The following is a 17,597-nucleotide window of genomic DNA, read 5'->3' on the forward strand; positions in this document are numbered from 1 at the left end:
GTTTTAAATATCCATATCAATCTGAAGGGCACAATGCACTTTATCTTTAAATAGGCCATGCTATCCTGTTCCACAAAACAGAGTTTTGGACTTTAGGCTACAAGAAAGCTGAAATATGAGAGGTAATACTGGTATTATTTGTATTTTGTGAGCACTTACCATGTGCTTGTTAATTAACTGACTTACAAGGTGTTTTCTAACCTTAGTTCTGTGCATAACAGTTGTTCCTCACACCCTTTGAAAAGGACACATCTCGTCCCCTATGATGGAAGAGGCAGGAGGGAGGACGGAGCACAGGTGGGAATGTTGAAATGGGAATATTCCAGAGCTGCTGGAGTTCAGAGGTGCTTGAGGAACTCCTCCTTTCCTCTGCATGTTTCAACTTGGAATCCAGTTGACTTCACAAACAATGGACCCCAGGCTCATGAACATCCTGGCTGAAAGTGCTGTGAGTCAAAAGAAAGCCCCCAGCTGGGGTGTTTCTAAGGAAAGCCCTTGATGTCAGGACTGTGTGGGGCGCCTCCCCCAACTTGGAGGAGGTTTCCTGCTGCTGGAGGAGGTGAAATTCTGATGATGGGGGCTTTGGGGCTGCTGCTGAGCTGGAGATTCAGCTGGCGCGCTCACGGGGAGAGGGAGGAAGCAGCAAGCATGCCTCTCAAACCGGGCTCAGGCTGACGGGCACTTCTCGCTTGAATAAGGTCGAGGTAATTATGGGGGTCACTCTTGCTGTGACAGACATTTACACAGGTGCCAGACGTTGGCCAGGACTTCTCGGCTCCTTTGTTGGGATCTCAGCCAGCATTTCCTGGCCACATCAACAGATGGTTCTCTGAAGCTGCCTGGGGAGGAAAGACCTGTTGATAATGAGCTCTCTCTCCCTCTCGTGTAGGGAACTTGCATTCCTCACAGTGAAGGATGGAAGCCCTTTGGCCTTGCCCTCCCGCCCAGCTGATGTGATGCGAGGCAGGTAAATGGGTGATATGGGAAGAGGGGGCTATACTCCCAGCACAGAAATAGTCTCATTGCCCAATGTAGGACTATACATTCTAAGCGCCAATTTCTGAGGCTCAGGTTTCCAAAAACCAGCTTTGGATTCACAAAGAGAATAACTTTCTTGTCAAAGGTTGCTTCCCATCCCCAGTTGGTGGCAGGTTCGAAGGCAGGCCTTCTCTGTTCACAATGGGGTCTCAGCCCTTAGATCACATGATTTATAAGGCAGGAGGGAGTCCCCTGGATGATGGAACCCCCTCCCTTGTATAAATCATTTGATTTAAGGGCTGAAACCCTTAAAAATCATTTGATCTAAGTCATACTGCTTTGGGAGTTCCATTCTCAGATAGGTTGTTCTGGTTGTTTATATTTTCCCTTTACAGATAGCAATACTCCAAAAGTCTGGCTTTTCCATGTAAACCTTCCAGTGCCATTGAAGATATACCACTGAGACTTGGCTTTACTTCTTACATACAATGGAGCCAAATTTCTTATCTTCCACTTATTTAAAAAGTATTGCAAATGCCATTAAATTTAAGGAAACACACAGTGGCTGCAGCATTCAGCTCTGTGTCCTAACCCCAGGAGGGCTCACCTTTCCTTCTAGATCCTACTCTTCATCATTAATTACTTCCTTTTCATTTTGATTTCAAACATTCTTCACAGTCAGTTGATAATTGATAATGAATTTGAAGAGCATAATGAATCCACATAAAGGATGAGGTTATTTAATGTTTTCCAGATGCAGGCAGCTGTCAGGAGAGCAAAGGGAAGGGAGATGCTGGGTCCGGAAACCCTGCTGCTGCTGCGACAAGTGCTCCGGGTCCAGGCTGTGATTTCCACAATCTGCATCCAAACCACAGAGTGAAGCCGAAATTGCGTGAATGATCGGGAGTGTTTGCAGAGTTCAACCGCGGTGTTATCACGTTTTATTCAAATCTCCTAGTCCAAAAAAGAATACCACGCCCTGTTTTTATCTCAGTGCGGAGTGTTTCATTTTGATCAAAATTGCAGTTGCGTAATTGACAGATGAGAGTGAGTGCTTGCAGATGTGAAGACTGGGGTGAAATAACACAGCAACAACACCCGCAAGACTGGGTTAATATCAATACAAATTCAGTCCGCTTTCGTTTCCCAGTTCATTTTTCCTTAAGAGATGATAAATTGTCTTGAATTCCAAATTCATTTCTGAACCAGAGATGTAGAAAGACCGCAAATCCCATGTATAAAGTTTTAGTTCAATTGCAGATTCTAATTTTGCAATATTGTGGAGTTTAACTTTGTTTCCAGGCTTAAAAAGGGCCATTTGAAAATTGATCGTACCTACAAATATAAATCTATTTTAAGATACTTTTGAAGGATGCCAAGTTTTTAAACTGTTTTTTCTAGTTACCACATTTGTGAGCAACAGGAGAAGTTAGGAGATTCCGGGAACCCTGTACAATTTAACAACTAGAGTTAAAACTCGGCACCTTCAATTTTCCTAGTTTGCCACTAGAGTTGGCGATGAGACAAAGTAACAAAAGCCTGCAGCCTTCACAATAGGTGAATCCCCAGTACAATTTTCCTCTCCTCTGCTTGTTTTCGGCATCACCATCTCTCCGCTCTGGGTGTTTAATCCTCTTAGGGTCCTATTCTCTCGGGTTGCCCTGAATCTCTGAGAATAGAGGAAGGAATTGGCTCCGATTGAACCATTTGGCAGGAAGAGCAGACTGGGCTTGTGATCCGCTCAGGACTTCTGTGCTCAGCACAATCGCATGGAGAGAGAATGGTGGGCTTGCAGGCACCAAGCTGGTGGGAGAGAGCTGTAGGCTGGGCCCTCCCTGTCCCTGCAGGGACACACGCCCCGCCCCTGTGGCCCATGTGCCAGGCTGGGCCTAGGGCTGGCGAGTTCAGAGCCTTACCATCAAAGCTGCTTTGAACGTTAGAATAAGATGATATTCTTAAAAGACTTATCAGAAACTTTCATGGGAGTCAGTGGGTTTTAGGCAATAAGGATCTCTCTGCGTATTCCTTTTATTTACTTTACTTCTGATAAGCCAAAGGCTCTTGAGTCCCTCCAGTTTTCAAAAGGCAGGCATTCGGAGCATTTCCAGGACATGCAGGCTTATTATCATGGTGGACAGCAGCTCCCGCCTTCAGACCGTCAGCGAAGGAGACCCCCTCAGTAAATCAGCCACAGACTCAGTGCCGGTGCGGCGCAGCTATTCACACCCTGTCACGTGTCACGTGTTTCAGCTGCTCTTTCTCTGCCCACCATGTAATCTCTGAAAAAAAATAGAAGCCTTTTTGTGTGCCTGGGGTGGGGGTGGGGACCCGCCTTGCAAATCCCCCTGCATGGATGCAAAGCTGGACCACTGTTGCCAGGGAGTTGTTTCAGCCTCTGAGGAAATTAAGGAGCTCATGGAAGGAGCTTATTCCCCATTTATAGTGAGTTCAAGAGGGACAATGGATCTGTGTGGCCGAGGATTACCCAGCCAGCCACAAAAGCATCAGGGCCTTTTAATCTGAAAATCAAAATTGTGCATCTAGTGACCCCACCTCAGAGGGAGACAGAATGCCAGAGTGAAGGAATTTTTTTTCTACTCTCATGATGGCAAAACTTTCTCAAGATGCAAATATCACTGTAAAGCTTCAGCCAGGCCTTTTCACAATCTATGCTACAGAATAACCTTCCCTCGGGATCCACCAAGGAATGGTGAGGGCTGCCCTCGGTGGTGCCTCAGGCCCATGGTGCAGAGGTGACAGAGGGGTGAACTGGGCTTGGAGGCAGGAAGGATGCCCTGCAGAGGGCTCCAGGTGGGGCCAGAGAGTCCTTCTCTCCAGGAACACTGGTCCCTTTGAAGACGGTGACAGGGATTAATTTTTCCCACCAGTTCACTTCTGGCCAGTTTTGTTTCTTTCAACTCAAGGGGATTGTACTCTGAGGAAGCCAACGTATCAAAGTACAAGTAGAAACAACAATAATAAATTATAGTGTTTCTCAGACGTATTCTAACACCAAGTGTCCATTCTTGCTAACTACTTTTTTGGCTAGCAGCCAGCTGTCCCTAGGTTCCTTTGTATGGGCAAGAGTGCAGTTTCCTATGTCAGGGTGGTGTTAAATCTTACCAATGGTACTTGCACCACAGAGACATTCAGAAAGTCTTGAACTTATTTGGAGACACATTTGCTTTAATGCGTATGTCCTTGAGTGAGCAGGACACGAGGATGCCCCCTCTACGTGCTTTGCTAAATGTGCTTTGCTAACCTAGAAGTCTCCGAGGCCATCTCCCTGGGGTGGAGAACTAGCACCAACGAAGCAGACACACACTTGTGGGCCTGATCATGTGTGTTAAGTTTATTTTTACAGGATGTAAAGTGTCTGCTGCCTGCCTTAAGAATAAATGTTTGCTAAATAAAAGATAATAAAAATTTAAAAACACAAGTTTACCTATATAACAAACCTGCACATGTACCTCTGAACTTAAAAGAAAAGTAAAAGAATAGGTGTCTGCCAAAAAGACCAAGGCTGTGATCTAAAGCCACCACGGAGGACCCAGAGCAACATGGCAGATGAGTCTTTGTGTGCAAACTCTACTGTAACATCCTTGGGGGAAGAGATTCTTCTTATAAAACCATGGGTGGGCTCTGAGCCCCCCTGCCCTAGTTTCACTGCAAGAACGACCCCAGGAACTATTATATAATTTGTGCACTAAAGTCATCAGCCTATGCTTCTGCTGTCATCTGGAGGACCCACTGAAAGCTGACCATTACCAGGAAGAGCACAAAGATAGGACTACCACCCTCCATTTGAACAGTGTCTGCCTCTGGCACCCCACATGGCTCTGACTGCCACATTTTGCGGGACCGCAGAGAGCACCTAGGCTGCTGCTGCCTGGTAGGGAACAGCAGGGACAGCGGCATTATTCCAGCTGACTGTCATGTCCTTTTCTACAGGAACAAAGCCCGTGTATTGTCTTCATTGAATCTGACGGCATCCTGGGAGAAAGAGCAAGATAGATACAGCTGACTCCATTTTTCATAAAAGGATATAAAAATGGTTTCAGTGACTTCCAACATGACAGAAGCTCCCCACAGTGGTGGCAGAATGATTCCAACCTTCCTCCTTCAGTTCTGTGGGTCTTTTCATTACGTTTTGAATGGAATGGATTGAGGTGTACTTGTTTCTCAAATCACAGAACACTACCATTAAGTAATATCATTGTGTCCCAAGAAATAAGTCATTTTTTTCAAAATAAAAGGAAAAACAGATGGTAATAAACTTATCTTACTTATTCCAAGAGCTGTTTCAGCCTAGAAGCAGCCGGTACCACAAAGGCAAAGCTGAGGTCTCCTTCCTTCCCCTCCCCTTCCCCTTTCTCCTCCCCCCTCCTCTCCTCTGACTCACCCCCCCGCACCCCCGTGCAGATAATTAATCATGACAACTTCCCAATGAGCCCAGGGGAAGGCTCAGAATTCTCAGCGCAGCAACTTAAGCAGCTAGTCCCAATGCTTGGAGTTAGCCCAGGAAATGACAAGTCCACTTTAATAATCTAAACATTTTGACCAGGTAACACATTAACAAGGTTACAAATCAGAAAATGTAAAAAATTATGATCAAGATCTTCCTCCTACCACATTCTCCATCTACTCAGATTCCTTCATCTCCAAATTAGAACACAATTAACAAGTCACCATAATCATTGGTTTCTTGTATATCCTCTCAGAGATTTTCTTTGTGCTTGTAAAAGCAAATACAGATATCTATTTCCCCCACGTGAATATTGCCTGTACTGTCCATAGCTAGCATCGCAATAAATCTTAGAGATTTCCCTATCGGTCCATACGGAAGCCTTGTTTTTTTGTAGTTTTTGTGTGACTGCACTATGATATATTCAATCAATCCCTACAAATGGATATGGGTCGTTTACATTCTTTTGCAGTTACAATGAGGTCTCATTAGATCATTTTGAACATATATTATTTCCCATGTGTACTGCTATATGTAGGATATATTCTTAGAAGTAGAATTTCTGGGTCAAAGGATAGGGTGTATTTATAATTTACTAGGTATTTCGAGATAGTCATCCTCAGTGGTTTTACACATTTACAAACCTTCCAATTCTACATGAAAATGCCCTTTTTCTGACAGCCTGACCATAGTTGTTTCGTCCAACTTCTCTTCTTTCCGCCAAACTGCTGGATTAGAAACTGTATCTTGCTGGAATTTTTACTTAGCATTTTTCTTACTATGAGTGAGACTGTGCACTTCCTCTTATGTTGAAGATGCACTTTTATTTCCTTGTTTCTGTCATCTCCACTTTTGAACTCATAAGTAGATGACAGATAATGTGCTGCTAAGGAGAAGTGGGCTGTTCTGAGGCCACACCCCAGCCCTGTCCAAGTTTGATGTGAGAAGGACGTGCATCACTGTGCCAGCACCAGCACTTAGTACACAGCTGTGGACCCTGAGGGAGCATGAGCTTCAGCCACAGAAGACAGAAACCACCTTCTCGGCCGAAGGAGCAGCTCAGCACAGATGCAGAGCTCTGCATGGCTTATTTGGAAATGGAACATGTCTGTATGACAGGACTCCAGGTCCTGTGACTGGAACATGGCACTAGGCAGTTAGGATGGAGTCAGATAATAGAGGGTCTTGAGTGCTGCGGTACAGAGTTTGGGCTTTGCTCTGCAGGTTGTGGATGACGACGCGAGTTACCGAGTAGAAAATTAATACCTCAGTTGCCCCAACTGCTAGTGCTGTGTGCACTGCTGTGTGCCCCGGACGTAACATTTAAATTCATATTCACTAGCAGTACATATTAAAGAGTCAGTCACTAAAAATAACATTAGTTGCTAGGGATCCTGGAGAGACAGACACTAATAGTTGATGGTATTGTGGTCCAAAGTCTGGTGTCTGAGTCACCCCGCCAGGCGCCAGCTTCGGTCCTAGGTCACAGATCCTGCTTCACTCCCCAACATAAGCTGAAAGATGCTGCTTGCTAGAATTGAGACTGGAGAGAAGGGAGATAGGATCTGCCGTCATCCCCAACCCGGGTCCGGTTAGAGGGCAGAGAGGGTGACTCTAGGGCCCACTTCTTCCCAAAATGGATTCACAAGATTAGTAGAAAAAGGAAAGAAGAGAAAATGAGAGAGAAATTAGGCAAACTGAAGCCTAGAAAAATGACGGGTTTTCAAATCTCAAGATTTTCATTTCCTGGTCATTCTTCCTTGAGGTGGTAAGGTCCAAAATTCATCAATATTTCCTATTTTCATAGATATTTACAGCATGTCACCAAGAAAAGAAATGGGTGTCTCTTAATAGACAGTCATGCCTCACTTAACCATGGGGATACGTTTTGAGAAATGCATTATTAGGTGATTTTTGTCATTGTGCAAACATCACAGCATGTACTTACATAAACCTAGACGGTAGAGCCAACACACCCAGGCTATATTATATGGCCTATTGCTCCTAGGCTACAAACCTGTGCAGCATGTGACTGTATTGGATACTATAAGCAGTTCTAACACAATGGTATTTGTGTATCAAAACGTAGAACAGGTACAGTAAAAATATGGCAATATAATCTTATGGGACCACTGTCATATATGTGGTCAGTTATTGACCAAAAACGTCATTATACAGGGTATGATTGTATTTTAAACCTACATATAACTTGCTTTTGAATTAAATAATTTAAAAAATATTTCTATGTTACATGATTCTTGAATAGCCCAAGTCGATAAAAGTATTCTGATTTCATTCTATGAACAGGAAGCGGGGGAGGATAGGCGGCCCTTTAATATTTTTGAACCCACGTATTTGTCTGTTGTGCCTCTGACAAAAGAGGGGAAAATCCTATGGTCTCTGTTTCAGGGGATTTCATGTAGAAGTATTTTATAAGCTTGACCTTTTTCATGTAAAATACCAGCTTTGTGACATTTAAATCTACTAGTGAAAATGAACAGGTTTCATTTACTAAGGGTCTAAGATCATAGAAGTCAATTTTATTGTTGAAGATTATAAAAAGAAATCATAAGAAGAAATGTGCCAGCAGAGACACACAAGACCATTTGAACAACCATCCACATTTGAACAACCTGATGTGTGTGGACAGGTGTGTGTGTGTGTGTGTGTGTGTCCGTGTCAAGACCCACATTGCAGAGAGCTGCTGCTCAGTGACTTCTCTGTCCCAGGGTTTTCCTTCACTTGGCATTCTTTATTACCCTTTCTCACCCTAAGGAGACAGATGGGCTCCACACTTGTGCTTTGCCAGAGATCATTACATCAGTTCTCAGCAATTCTCAGAGCTCCAAGTCCTGTGCCTTTCACAGCTGATGGTGAGGACTCCCTGGGTGGATGAGTTTGTGAGAAGTTGGCCTTCAATATTAAAATAATGAATAGGCTTTAATGTGATTCTTAAGAGCCATTCAACCAGGAAATGTTGGCTTAGATGCAAGAAGCAGTTTTCAGTGAGTTCTCATTTACATATGACTTTCCAACTGCATTTTCTTAGGAACACGGAAATCCAGCGGCTTGCCCAATCATTGAATTTAAACAATTGAATGAAAAACTTTTTCCCCTTGTTAATGTTAGGTATTCTGTACCAGGCAAACAAATACTACTCTTCCTGTGCCTTATAATTTTCTTCAAGGCCATAACCTCAAGTTATCAGAAGAAAAGGAAATCAATGAACTCAGGGACAGGACTGGGCCATCGTAGTGTATTCCTTAAAGCTTAGCAATCATAGTCAATATAGTAACCTAAACATGTGTTACTTATAGAATGCAGACTGAAAACATGTCACTCCATCCTCATGTAACCCCAAAACTATTGATAATGCTCTTTTTTCAGATGCCAATACAATCTTGCTGAGTTTCTCAGGATTCCACAGTAGCCACTAGTTCCTGTTGTAGGAAACACACCACCCCTATTGTAGTGTGTGTTACACATAGTACCAAAGTTTAAGCCAGACAGGAACACTGTCCTTGCATTTTTCTTGCATACATTTAATTCCCATTCAAGCACAGTACACTTTTGTACATGTACACTGTTTTATTAATGTCCAGAGCAATAAAAGTGCAAAGTTATGCCCATTTTCAGATGAGAATCTACTAAGGTCATCGTTCCCATGGAGCCTTGCACCTGCTTTCCCCTGGCAGTGAATGCATCGGTGCTGTCTGCTTTCATTCCAAAGATCTTTCTCCTTTATTTGATTTTTTAAAGCAAAAGCATATGCAAACACCCAAATACAATAAAATACAGAAAAAGTTAACATGTAGTCATTTTTTTGTTCTGAGTTTTATTAAAATGGAATATGTAGAAGACAAAGCTGCATCCATCTTTGACACCCAAGTGCAAACTTGCTCACCTCCTTACAGAACCAGTGTCATGAATTTGGTGAGTGTCCTTCTAGTTAATTTTTTTACGTTGTATGTTATGTATCCATAAACTATACGTAGGACCACTCTCTGTGTTTTTAGATTATATAAAAAGAGTGTCATCCAGGAAAAACCACTTCATTTCTTAAAACTCAATATTATATTTTCAAAATTGATTTATTTTCATTCATATAATCAGCACATACCTGAATTTTAAAATTTAACCTCTATTTTTTTTAACGTGAGCTAAATTATTTTATAGTTAATTTGACTACTGGATATATTTGTACTTATTTCTGCAATTGTATATCTGTTTTTCATTTATCAGGCTTTTATTTGAAACAACTTCTTACTTTTATTTATTACATTTGTATGAAGTTAAAGTTCTTGAAAGGTGTCTTCCTGAGCTTGTTTTCATTTCATCCTCGAAGCGACCATTCTAGTCCCATTTTTGTCATTATCCTGAGAACCTAACTCATGTGTGATCCTGGGCAAGTTTCCCCTTCCCCGCCTCTCTTTCCTCATCCAGTTGGCCTCGCTCTATGGCCAGGGGTTTTAATTCCACATGCCAGTCATCTTTAATAATAACACTAACCACAGCAGTAATGACACATCCATTTACTGAAAGACTGCTATATTTTAGACAGCATTCCTGAAAAATAAGAGGCTGTGGATAAACACTAATTTCTAAACCAACTGCAAAATATACCCAAAAGTCAGATTTTTGTTTTTTTTTTTTTTTTTTTTTTTTTGAGAAGGAGTTTCGCTCTGTTGCCCAGGCTGCAGTGCAGCGGCGCAATTGCCGCTCACTGCAAGCTCCGCCTCCAGGGTTCATTCCATTCTCCTGCCTCAGCCTCCCGAGTAGCTGGGACTGCAGGTGCCCACCACGCCCAACTAATTTTTGTATTTTTAGTAGAGATGGGCTTTCACCTTGTTAGCCAGGATGGTCTCAATCTCCTGACCAGGTGATCCGCCTGCCTCACCCTCCCAAAGTGCTGGGATCACAGGCGTGAGCCACTGCACCTGGCCAAAAGTCAGATATTTTTTATTGCCCTGTTAGCTGGACTAATACTTTGTTATGACCAGCATCTTGATTGAGATTTCTCATTCCTTTTTTCCAAGTTTAGATGGGAAGTGAAAAAAAAAAATCCAACCATACTGAGAATCTCTGGTCTATGAGGTTGGGAATATCCTTGAAACTGTCATCCCTCAGACAGGATAGAGGTGTTACAATAAAGATGTCTTGCTCTTGATTCATGCTCATTCTGTTACTGTGGTGAGTTCTTGAATTGATCACTTTCAGATTCTTATCAATGGCAAGGTTCAGCTGTGGATATGATACTCTGAGCTGATAACTCATTAAATGTCCAAACAAACCCCCAAATGAACATCAAATCATAGTCATTCTTTCCATCTTTGTTTGCTTAGGATCCAAAACATTCTGGTAAAACCAACCTACCGCTTGTTAAGCTTTGATAAAAACAAAGAGAAAAAAATTTTCTAAATTCAAGCAAAGAAATGTTTGAGCAGGTTCATTTGATATAATAATATTTCTTGAACGTGTGGAACTTGAAAGAATTAGAAATGCACGAGCTTGAAATAGTAACTAGTTCTCAGTTTTTGAAGATTTTCCCAGAACTACTGGTGAATTGTTCTCTTCTAACATAAACATTTAGTGCCATAAATTTCCTCCTCAGCATTGCTCCAGCTGTGTCCCACAAATTTTCTTATGTTGTATTTTCATTTTCTTTCAGCTCAACGTATTATTTGAATTTTTTTCCTTGATACTTCCTCTTTAACCCATAGATTATTTAGAAATGTGTTATTTAGTCTCTAAGTGCTTGAAGGTATGTCTGTTATTTTTTCTGTCATTTATTTCTAGTTTGATTCCATGTGGTCAGAGAAGACAGTCTGTATTATTTCAGTTCTATTGTATTTGTTAAGATTTATTTTATGGCCCAGTATATGATCTATCTTGCTGTCTTGGTTCATTTTGTGTTGCTATAACAAAATATGGCAGACTGGGTAATATATAATAAACAGAAATGTATTGGCTAACAGTTCTGTATGCTGGAAAGTTCAAGATTGAGGGGCTGGCATGTGGTAAGAGCCTTCTTGCTGCATCTTAACACGGGAGAAATCATCACATGGCAGAAGGGCAAGGAAACGGTGAGAGAGAGAGACAAAAAGGGGCCAAACTAACCCTTTTATAAGAAACCCACTCCCATGATAATAGCATTAATCCAATCACAATAATGGTGCCCTCATAACCCAAGTAACTCCCATTAGGCCCCACCCCCAACACTACTGCATTGGAGATTAAGTTTATCACACATGGACTTTGGGGAACACATTCCAATCACAGCGCATAGTAAATGCTTTGTGAGCATTTGAAAAGAATGTATATTCTACTGTTACTGAGTGAAGTGTTCTATAAACTACTAAGTTGTTCTACATATTTTCTGATTTTCTGTCTAGATGTTCTAGCAGTTGATGAGAGAGAGGTGTTGAAGCCTCTAACTACAATAATAGATTTACCTATTTCCTTTTTTGGTTCTATCAGTTTTTGCTTCACATATTGATACAGAAGGGGGCAGAGAAGTGCTGAGAAGGGAAGGGCATGCTCCCAGGTGAGGGCTCCACCCCCAAGCCTGTGCCCATGGACCTAGGTGGGGGCAGGCATTTCCGTTTTCCTGCCTAAATGTTGCATTTCCCAAGACCATTCTGGCCTGCCATGCCCTCATCCTGTGCCTATAAAGACCCTAAGACCCTAGCAGGCCGGGACACAAACAGCTGGTGTTGAGAGGAACATATTGGCAGAAGAACACACAAGTGGCTGGACATCAAGAAGACGTCCAAAGGAGCACGCTGGCAGAAAAGCACACAGACAGACACCGGCAGGCCATCGACTGGCGGAACAACATGGAGTTTGGCGGGGTGGTTGGAGGAGAGCCGGCCCGACTCCAGCGGAAAACCACCTTCCCACTCCATCTCCCTTCTGGCTCCCCCATCTGCTGAGAGCTACTTCCACTCAATAAAACCTTGCATTCATTCTCCAATCCCACGTGTCCTCTGATTCTTTTGGTACACCAAGGCAAGAAACCCTGGGATACAGAAAGCCATCTGTCCTCGTGATAAGGCAGAGGGTCTAATTGAGCTGACTAACACAAGCTGCCTACAGATGGCTAAACTAAAAGAGCACCCTGTAACACACGCCTACTGGGGCTTCAGGAACTGTAAACGTTCACCCCTAGGCACTGCTGTGGGGTCAGAGCCCCACAACCTGCCCATCTGCATGCTCCCCTTAGGGGGTTGAGCAGCAGGGCACGGAAGAAGTGAGCCACACCCCCATCACACACCCTGCAAGGGGGACAAGGGAACTTTTCTCATTTCAGTATGTTGCAGCTCTGTTGCTTGATGCATAAATGTTTAGGATTGCTATGTTTTCTTGGTGGATCGACCTTCTGTCATTATATAATGTCCTTTTCTGTACCTGGTGATTTTCTATACTCTGAAGCATACTTTCTCTGATTTATAAAAAGAATTCCTGAAAAGAATTTCTGTTTTCTTTTAATTAATGTTTCCATGGTACATCTTTTTTCAAACTTTCATTTTTAACCTACTTATATTGCTATTAATAAAAGAGAGTTCAGACAGTAGATAGTTGGGACATAGTTTAAATCCACTCTGCCAATCTCTGTCTTATAATTGGTAAATTCACATCATTTACATTTATTGTAATTACTCATATGCTCAAGTGTAAGTCTGCCTTTTAATTTTCTTTGTGTTTTTTCTGTTTTTTTATTTCTCTTTTCTTCTTTTTCTTGCTCACCTGTGGGTTACTTAACTTTTTAGAATTCCATCTTTATATATTTGTAGTATTTTGACTATATCTATGTGTGTGTATTTTTAATAATTCCTCTAAGTATGATATTGTACATATATAATTCATCAAAGACTATTGGTGTTGACATTTTACCAATTTGAGTGAACTGTAAAAACCTTACTTCCTTTTAAGTCCCTTTGCCCTCCTCCATTTGTAATATAATTTACTAAGTATTTCCTCTGCGTACATTTGGAACCATACCAGAAAATTTTTGCGTTGTAATTTTGACTTCAAAGTCAAACATAATTTAGAAAACTTAAAAATAGAAAAAAATCCATTTACAAGTTTTTTTTTTTTGCTTTTTCCATGTTCTTTTATCCTTCCTAATGTTACCAAGATTCTGCTTTTGATTTCCTTTCAGTTTCAAGAACTTCTATTAGCCATTCTTTTAGGATAGGTCTGCTGGTGACAAATTCTCTTCATTTTACTATATCTGAGAGTGAGTTAATTTTTTTTAATAAGTTCATTTCTAAAGGCTATTTTGGCTGAATATAGGACTTCAGTTTCTTTTCTTTTATCACTGGAAAAATTTGTGTCATGTCCTTCTGGCTTCCATTGTTTCTGATGAGAAATCTGTCATTTAAATTATGTTTTTTTTTTTCCTCTTGCTGCTTTAAAGATTTTTTTGTTTGCATTTAGTTTTCACAAATTTGATTTTATTGTGTCTTGGAAACTATTGCTTTGGGTTTTTATTGTTTGGGATTCACTCAGCTTCTTAAATCTTTAGGTTTATGTCTCTTGCTGAATTTGGAAAATAGTCATTACTTGTTTGAACACATTTTCAGCCCCATTCTCTTTCCTCTCTTCTTCCCAGACTTTCATTACATCAGTATTAGATCTTTTGTTATAGTACCACAAATCTCTGAGGCTCTGTTTATTTTGTTTTTTTGAAACAAAAGTTTTTTTCTCTATTGTTAGAATTGGGTAGTTTGAATTGTTTTATCTTTGATTCATCTGGTTCTTTCTTCTGTTTTCTCCATTCTTCTGCTGAACTCAGTTATCATATATTTCAATTCTAAAATTTCTGCTTGTTTCTTCTTCATTTCTTCATATTTTTTTCTATTTCTTTGTAGAGACTTTGTATTTTTTATTTGTTTAAAACATGTTCATAATTTTCTGTCAAAGTGTTTTTATAATGGCTTCTATAAAATCCTTGTTAGATAATTTCAACATCTCTGTCATCTCAGTGTCGGTATATTTTAATTGTCTTTTTTCATTCAAGTTGATATTTTCCTGGTTCATGATATGATGAGTGATTTTCATTTGTATCCTGGCTAATACACACACACAAACACACACACACACACATACACATATATACATGCAAATAATATTGTATTACTTCATGCTATTACTGTCATTTCTTTTCTATGTATGTTATAAGCCCCACAACACACTGTTAGTGTGTTTTGTTATTCGGTTCTCTTTTAAAGATAAGAAAAGTTTCTACTTTATTTAACTGCATTTTTATTTGTTCTAGCACACTTTTTTCTTTGTATACATCTAAATTTCCATCTGCTGTCATTTTTTTTTTTTAAACAGAGTCTCCACTGTCACACAGACTGAGGTGCAACGGCATAATCTCGGTTCACTGAAACCTCTGCCTCCTGGATTCAAGCAATTCTCCTGCCCAGTAGCTGGGACTACAGGCGTGCCCCAGCACTCTTGGCTAATTTTTGTATTTTTAGTAGAGACGGGGTTTCCCCATGTTGGCCAGGCTGTTCTTGAACTCCTGACCTCAAGTGATCCACCCATCTCAGCTTCTGAAAATGCTGGGATTACACTTGTGAGCCACCGCGCCTAGCCTCCATCTGCTATCTTACTCTTTCTTTCTAAAAAAAAATGTCCTCGATATTTTTGGTGGTAAATTCTCTCAGCTTTTGTTTGTCTAAAATCTCTTCATTCTGCCTCATTTTTCTAAGACATTTTCACTGGATATAGAATTCTTGGTTGACTGATGTTTATTTTAGTACTTTAAAGATGTCTCTCCATTTTCTTTAGGCTTAGTTAACTTCTGATGAGAAGTTGTCTATAATTCTTATATATTTTTTCTCTGTGTGTAAGTTGTTCCTTTTGAAACTTTCTGGCTCTCTTCAAGATTTTATCTTTCATTTTTGGTTTTCTATAGTTTCATTATGATGTAGACAGGTATATATTTTTTTAATCCTGCTTCAGTTTTCTTGAGCTTCTTCAATCTGTAATTAGTTGACTCTCATTAACTAAAAAAGAATTATCAGTCAGTCTTTTTAAATATTTCTTCTGCCTATTCTCCTCTCCACCTTCTCCAATTTTAGGTATTTTATGTTGTCCCATAGCCTTATATGTTTTGCTGTATTTTTTCTCTTTGTTCTTTCTTTGTGTTTCACTTTGCTTAATTTCTATTTACTTATCTTTAGGTTCACTGATGTTTTATTTTGATATGTCCAGTTTGCTGATAAACTCATTGAAAGAGTTCTTCATCTCTGATACTATGTTTTTCACTTCTAACATTTTCATTTGACTCTGGTTATAGTTTATATCTCTCTGCTGACATCCACCATCTGTTCATGCATTATTGTCTACTTGTTGTACTACAGTTTTTTAGCATATTTAACATCTGTACTTACATATTTATTTATTAAAATATTTAACATCCTTATGATAGTTCCAATATCAGATCATTTCTGGGCCAAGCTCTGCTGAATGCTTATCAGCACTGCTACAGCAAAATGTGGTGGTGTAAATGCTGGCCATCATTATCAAGAAAGGAAAATGCAGCGTGAAGATAGAAAAGGAAGAAATAAACCTATCATATTTTAAAACACTATGATCATAGAAAATTCAACAAAACCCAACCGAAATAATAAGAGTTTTTGGCAAGGTCAAATTTCAAAAAATTAACATGTTTCAAAAATTTATTCATAATTCAAAAATTAATAGCATTAACAACAATCAACTGGAAAATATTCTTAAAAAACAAAATGCCATTCAGAATTGCAACAATATCTGTAAAGCATCAGGAATTAGCAAATAATGAATAAAAGCAATTTGGAAAAATATTAAAATTTAATTCAACTTTGTACAACAGAATCTGAATAAATAGAGAGTTAGTCATGTTCTTGGATGGACTTTTTGAAAATATCAATTCTCCCAACATTGTTTCATAGCTTCAAAACATCAATCAAATGCCAGATATATTTTTAAGGCACTTGTTAAACTTATTCTAAAATGGTTTAGGACATAATATTCTACTATGTAATAGTCTATGAAGCATTAAGTCAACTTTAAAAAAGAGGAGCACAGAGTGGGATCTTGCTCTATGAGCCACTAAGATAAGCTTCAAAGACACAGTAATAAAAACAGTATGGCACCAGATAAGAATAGACAAACAGGCCAATGAAATGGCATAAAAAGTCGCAGACAAGATCCCTTGTATATGGGAACTTAATATATGATAAAAGTAGCAGTATAGATCAATAAAGAAAGGAACATTCAGTAGACATTTCAATGGTGTAGTGGTAAACCAGTCCCCTAAAGGAAAAAATACTTGATTTATTGATAATTCCCATGGTATAAACACTCCCAGCACGGCCTATTTCAAACTGCCAACAATTTAGCAACCAGCTTACAAAATTCCTCAATATTTAACAATTGGCTCTTGCCACATGGCACAAGCTGCTCCAACACATCTCTGGGTGGCTTTCTTTATGGAGGAAAATAAAACCAGATTCTTACCCAACATCATTTAGAAAGAGGTGTTGCAGATGGGCAAAAGACCTAAGAAATGGAGATATTAACTATAAAACAATCAAATAATGTAGAAGAATGCAGTATTAACTTCTGGAGGAGGAACGGATTTTTAAACATAACCTTAGATCCTTTCGTGGATCATAAGCAGGATGATTGGTTTTTCACACTAACGTGTGAAATGTGCCTCCTTAAAGCCTTATTATAGCATTGGCATATTACCCATTGAAGGTGAAAAAAAAACATAACATAACCTTAAAAGCAGAAAACCATAAGGCACAACGATTACATTAAAATTAAAAACTCATGTCCAATGAAGGATACCATGGACAAGACAAGCAGGTATGACAACATAAGAGAGGATATTTGCAATCAATACACTAAAAAAAGAGGCTAATATCTCTGCTAGCTAGGAATCTATCAAGAATAAGTAAAAGACGACACAACCAAAAAATATGTAACAAGTAATTCATGGAAGAAAAGTCCAAAAGGCTGACAAACATACAAAAAGATATTCAAAATTATTAGTGATTAGGAAACCATAAACTAGAATGATAACATTTCTTTGCACTTAAATGAGAAATGTCAATTGAAAAAGTGAGAAAATGAAAATATTGGTGAAAATGTA

The 17,597-nt window shown here is 39.7% G+C and overlaps 1 long non-coding RNA gene and 1 other non-coding gene across 2 annotated transcripts; both read left to right on the top strand.

Annotated features, from left to right (window-relative positions):
* Nucleotides 1-541: 541 nt before the first annotated feature.
* Nucleotides 542-2,043, top strand: LOC134729241 (uncharacterized). The gene is made up of 3 exons (XR_010110134.1): nucleotides 542-704; nucleotides 890-967; nucleotides 1,733-2,043. It is a non-coding gene; the product is annotated as an uncharacterized LOC134729241 (long non-coding RNA).
* A 15,054-nt stretch (nucleotides 2,044-17,097) lies between these two features.
* LOC112437818 (small nucleolar RNA U13) lies at nucleotides 17,098-17,200 on the top strand. Its single transcript, XR_003026329.1, has one exon. It is a non-coding gene; the product is annotated as a small nucleolar RNA U13 (small nucleolar RNA).
* Nucleotides 17,201-17,597: the final 397 nt, after the last annotated feature.

This window comes from Pan paniscus, chromosome 17 (assembly GCF_029289425.2).
Source record: "Pan paniscus chromosome 17, NHGRI_mPanPan1-v2.0_pri, whole genome shotgun sequence".
Taxonomy (NCBI): domain Eukaryota; kingdom Metazoa; phylum Chordata; class Mammalia; order Primates; family Hominidae; genus Pan; species Pan paniscus.